Raw genomic sequence first — 5,852 nt, 5'->3', positions numbered from 1 at the left:
ATCTCAGGGTCCTGGGATCAAGCCCCACATCGGGCTCTCTGCTCGGGAAACCTGTTTTCATAGCGGGGAGCCTGTTTTCCCCTCCCTCTCTGCCTGCTTCTCTGCCTACTTGTGATCTCTGTCTGTCAAATAAATTTAAAAAAAGAAAAATTAAAAAATTAAAAAGAAAAACACTGTCTTGTAAGGAAGGGCCTAGAATAAGTCCAAAATCGTGATTTTTTTTTTTTCAGTGTTACTCTCTAGGTGGCCAAATGACCTCTCTTCATCATTTTTGTACTCCAATCCTTTTGGCAAAGATGCAGTCCCTAACCTTTGCTCTTGCTCCACGCCCTTCCCAACTGCCCAAGCTTTAGACATTCAACAGTACACATGTTAAGGGCTTCCTGTGGGCCAGGCCCATGCTATAAGCTCATGGATGGCGCCAGCGGCTACTTCCTTGCCAACATGACTGGACAGTGTCTGGTCGAGTGCCTGCTGATTTACCTGGCCCCGTGCTGAGATAAGAAGCATCATTTAGGTCGCAGGGGTACCCCTGTTTTGGCATGGCCATGGACGAACACACTTGGTGTGAAATGCCAGGAATCACTGACATACATGGAATGTTCTCAGGGGGCCTTGAAGTTCTCTGCTCCAAGAGCTCCCCAGTTGCTGGACGTCGCCTTTTCCTCTCAGGAGGCAGGCAGTGCAGCTCAGCTGGGTTACTCCCAGTTTCTCTATTAAAGCCTCCTTAGGCAGCTTCATTGACAAGTTAACCTGTGTCTTTAGCCGTCACGTTCTGACCCTGAACTCAGGATCCTAACAATGTATCATTAAGGTCATTGCTTGCAAGCACCAGGCATTGATCCTGGAGAAAAGGGGGATTTTATTAGAGCAACACTGGAGAGTTTGCAGGACTAGAGAGGAGATGGGCAATGCGACTTCAGGTGGGGCAGGAACCTGAGCACTTAGGTAATTGGAAACCATAGGATCCTTAGAGGGCTGCCATCATGTGACCCAGTCTCAGAAGCTGATTGGCTGAGCTCACATCCTGGCCCCACCCCTTATGGGGGGCAGGACAATATGGTTGACAGGACTCTGAAAGAGGAACGGGGAAGTGGGGTGCTGTATCATAAAAAGAAGAAAAGAAAACTAAGTTTGAGAAAAGCCAGATGTCTGCTGCCGAGTCACACAAGGAATAACAAAATGAGAAAACTGGGGGGTAATGTAGGGCTCCTTAACTCGACCCAACAAGCTGGAGATTAGGAAATCAAGACCTAGAGAGGCGAAATAATTGTCTGAGCTCCCTGGCTCTTCCCTGACAAAGCTGCGTCCCAAATGACAGGGAGGTTCTCTGACTCTTAGGGCAGGGTTTTCTTCTATTTCACATGCTCTGTCTGTGGACAAAGAAAAAAAACGTGTGGCGGTTGAGTCTCTGGGATCTTCTCCTCACTCCCAGCAGGTGTATTTCCATTCACTTATTCTTAGAGCATCTTTACCTTAATATTTTAGTGGTCCATAAAAGAGGGCAGGACAAAAGCCCACAACATAAATGGAAGTCAATACCGTCTAGTGGACCCCAGGCATGAAAGGGTCCAGTAGGGTCACTTGAGACCACTACTGCCCCAACAAGGAGCCATTGAGGACAGATGGCTCAGGTTGACTTCCCTTCTTCTCACTAACCCCAGGATACCCGTCTTCCCCCAGTTCCAGAAGACACCCCAAGGAAGATGAATTGGGCTGTTGACTCTGAGCAGAAGGAGACTGAGAGCCTCTGCCTCTTCCAGAAGCAAGGCACTGCCTGGTGCCCGCGTCTTGGAACGTGCTGGCTTCATTGCTCTGACAGCATGAAGGATGTTTGGTTTTGTTCCCAGTGCTGTTATCATTTATCATCCTTTTGTAAAAGCTGGCACCCTCCACCTGTCCCCTCTTCCTTCTCACTGTCTCCCAATCCCCACCTCCAATCCAACCTCCCCATCCTGCCTGTATCCCCTGCCTCTGAGGGGAAGCCTCTCGTATTTCACCCTAGGGAGAAGGCTCCCACATTGGTTTCCAGAAGCCCAAGAGACACCCAAGTTGAATTCAACACAGTTGCTGAGCAATTCCTGTGGGCAAACTGCTGTGCTTTGGATGGCAAAAGACCCTGACTTCAGGCACCTTGCATTCCAGCAAGGAAATAACCATGAAGCTCCTCACAGCAAAACACTGGCATGCACCGGCAGAGATGGAGGAGAACCACACGTCCAGAGAGTCTGGGAAAGGCAGAGCCAAGAGCCTTTTAAAGAATAGAAGCAGGAGGGTGGACGATGGTGGAAGACAGAGGTGCGGACAAAGACTGAGCGTGGAGATCTTCAGGAAAAGATGGCTGAGAACACAAAGAAAGAGATAAAGTCACAGCTGGAAGAGGAGCTGTCAGAGGTGAGCAGGCCTGAAGGTGGGGGAGGAGTGGCCGTGGAATGGGCAAGGTTGATGGGACAAGAGAGAACATCATGGATGGCGCACAGGCCCAAAAGGGGCTGGTGAGGCAGGGAGGAAGTCAGGCTGGCTATGGAGGGAGACACCTTGTTTGAAGAAATAAGAAAACATCTTATTTCAAGGGCAAAGGAAAGGAAGACTGGTATGTGGTCATGGGGGGAAACTGGGTGATAGAAGGGAGCTCTATTGGCTCCATCTTTGAGGTGAATCAGAAGTGATGTCACCTGCTAAAGGATGGATTTGTTTGAGATCTTCAGAATGCTGAAAATTGGAATATCCACGGAGAATAAAATAAAAATATAGGGGGAAATATAAAATAAAAACCCTGAGGAATAAAAGAGCTGTTTAACATTAAGGCCACTGCAGAGAGTCATTCTCACCCCTGGGCCTTTGCACATGCTGCTTCCTCTACTGGGAGCATGACACCACCCACTCTTTACATGGTTAGTGTTGTCTCCTCTTTCAGATCTTGGTTTTAATGTTGCCTCTTCAGATCAGCCCTCCCCATCCCATTATTCTCCATCTCAGTTCCTTTATTCTTTTCTAGTGCTCACGCTTATAATTACTTCATTAGCTGCTGCTTCTTTTTCTTAAATTTGTCTCACCCAGCTAGTAAGGAAGCTCAGGGGAGCAGAGACCCACCTGTCTGGTTTACTAGTGTATCCTCAGTGTCTAGCCACGGGTCAGACGCGTAGCGGGAACTCAGCGAATACCTACCTGTTTGAGTTCAGGAATGCATATTAAAGAATGCGTGTAGCTAGGGGAGCAGCAGCCAGGCTGAGCAGAGCTCCGCAGGGTTGAGGGCAGCAGGCAGAAGCTAAGGAGATGGGGATAAGAAACTTATGGGTGGTGGGAGGTAGGGGGTAATCTGTGACAGATAAAAGGAGGCAAATTCATAGCATGTGGCCCATAACACAGAAATGGATGGAGTTGGGGGGAGGGGAGTGCGATTGCAGGGGAGGTAGGGAGCTGGGTAGAAACAGAAGAAAAGCAGAGGTAGGCTCAACCCACGAGTTAGTGGTCAGATGTTTGCAGAAAATGGAATGGATTGTCCAGGATGTAGGCTTGCCAGACTGAGCCAAGGAGCATGTGGGGCACCCAGTTACACTGAAATTTCAGACAAAAACCCCTAATAATCCCATGCAATATTTGGGACATGCTTAGACTATAATAAGATCATTCCTTGTTTATCAGACATTCAGATGTATCTGGGCATCGCGGATTTTCTCCGGGAATCCTACAAGGATGGTGAGTTTTTGTCCCTGGAGGTGTACAAGCTAAGTCTGGAACACTGCACAGAAGGCTCCAGTATGGTGAATGATAGAGATATGGGATGGTGGGCTTCAGCTGAGGAGCCCCACCCCACCCCCCAACCCGGATTCAGTTTCTGCAGCCTCTCTCCCCGGGGCAGAGTGTTCAGGCAAGGGCTCCCCCAGAGGATTTAATTCACTGTCCCTGAGCCTGGCAGTTCCTTGTTTAGAGCTCTGTCCTTCAGCGGCTTGCATCCCGCACCCCACATCCCGCACCCTACATCCCACATCCATTAGCAGCTAGTCTGGGGAGGGGTTGGTGGTGCAGGGGGGCCGAGCTCATTCCTACCACTGGGCTGGACACAGACTTGGCCCCACCGACCCACCTGCCCCCCAGGGCTGGGCTTCCTTCTCCCTCCTCACCCTTTATCAAATGCCTCTCCTGGGTGGCAAGCTAAGTCACCCGCCCCCGGGCTGCTCCCTCACCCTGCCGTCAGCACACACACTCGATTAGGGGGATCCGAGTGACTTACAGGGGCCCCTCTTCCCCAGGGTCGGCATTTGCATAGGGTGATGGATGCAGAGATGTCATCTAAACACATCGGCACTTTGCATTTTAAACAAAGCAATTTCCAGAGGAAGCCCGGGGAGCTTTGTCTCCTTCCAGGAACATTTCCTCAGAGCCAAGTTCTCTTTCCTTTTGGCCAGCATTTTCCACCACATCGGTCCCCAGTCCCTCTCCTCAACTGGCCTCCTGCTCACTCCCCACGTCCCACCGCATTCGCACAGTACTGACCCCGGTGTGGAGCAGGGGCGGGTTGCGTGTTCCCTAGGATGAGGAAGGACGTCGATCCCTGGCCCCCTCATAGGTGCCTGACATCTACACCCTCTCCCAGGCCTGCCCTGCGGGAGATCCTGCAGAGTAACCTTGGCCGGAGCCAACCACCTGCCAACGTGGTTTGAGAGACACAAGATACTCGCTCCAAACATCTGTGTCCACCTCCCCCTCCCAAGATGCCAGTTGCCCCTAATGTCCTCAGTGTTCTGTCTGGGGGACTCTAGATTCCTTCTCGAAGCTCTCACTTCTGATATCACACAGCTGAGACTTCTCCTCTTTACAAGGCTAAGCCTTCTCCCCAGAGACCTTTAGTGTTGATGATAAAAATGTCACCATAATATTGGTCCATAATGTTAGGCTGAACGTTCCCCCCGCACCGCCCAAAGACAAGCAGGAAAGAATAAGGTAGGAAGTCCCTGGAATTTTGTCCCCAGTAATATGGTCTGAAGGCCAGCAGCACCCTCCCAGCTCAGTTGCTTACAAGGGGCCTGACTTGAGGGGGTCTAATACCGCTGTAGGGCACATGAGCAACAGGGCACAGAAGCCTGCTGAGAATGCTTATTCCGGGCCTCTCCTTTTCTTCCTGTCCAGCTACAAATATGAGCGAGCTGAGGTGGACGGGCAGCAAGCTGTCCTTGGCAGGTGTGGGGGCAGACATCTGCAGCAGGGGGTGGCTTCTGTGAGGTTGGGTGCTTCCCTGCTGTGGGAGGAGTGGGCGAGAGGAATCGACACGTGTTGAGTGCCTACTATTTGTCTGACCCTTCAGGTGGCTGGTCTGAAACACGGCATGGCAGTTAAGAGAAGGGGCTTGAAATGAGCCTGTACACATCTGGATTCAAATCCGTGCTCTATGACTGTAAGCAAGTTGGTTAAGCTTTCTGAAGCTGAAAGCTCCCATAAAATGAAGACAGCGGCTTGTACGTCAAACACTCGTGGGGAATGGAGGGGACAACATGTGTAAAGTGTCCGGGATACAGTAACATCCCATTCATGTAACCTGTTAGCATCGAGACAGGGTCTGATCAGTTCACTGCGCCGCTGGGGAGGGAGTTGGCTGGCCTCGGGCCACACCCCCAGGAAAGGCAGAGCGGGGACTCCTGAGCCGAGGCCAGTGTGAATCCGAAGTTCCTGCTTGGCCCGGGAGCCAATCTGTTGAGGACAGAAAGCTTGAACCACTGTGTCTCAGTGGGAGAGACAGATCTGATGATGTTCCTCCCTTGCTTCAAACTCTACCAGGGCTTCCCCTTTATGCTGAGATAGCGATGTCCTGAACAAGGCTGTCCAAGTCCCGGGCAGGCTGGCCCCTCTTCTTT

At 51.1% G+C, this 5,852-nt stretch overlaps 1 long non-coding RNA gene across 1 annotated transcript; it reads left to right on the top strand.

The window, feature by feature from the left end:
• The first annotated feature begins 1,676 nt into the window (after nucleotides 1-1,676).
• LOC116860269 lies at nucleotides 1,677-5,852 on the top strand. The gene is made up of 3 exons (XR_004381298.1): nucleotides 1,677-2,394; nucleotides 3,654-3,699; nucleotides 5,306-5,852. It is a non-coding gene; the product is annotated as an uncharacterized LOC116860269 (long non-coding RNA).

Source organism: Lontra canadensis, unplaced genomic scaffold (assembly GCF_010015895.1).
Source record: "Lontra canadensis isolate GAN:19392208 unplaced genomic scaffold, GSC_riverotter_1.0 scaffold173, whole genome shotgun sequence".
Lineage (NCBI taxonomy): Eukaryota > Metazoa > Chordata > Mammalia > Carnivora > Mustelidae > Lontra > Lontra canadensis.
This window is presented reverse-complemented; position numbering and strand designations above follow the sequence as displayed.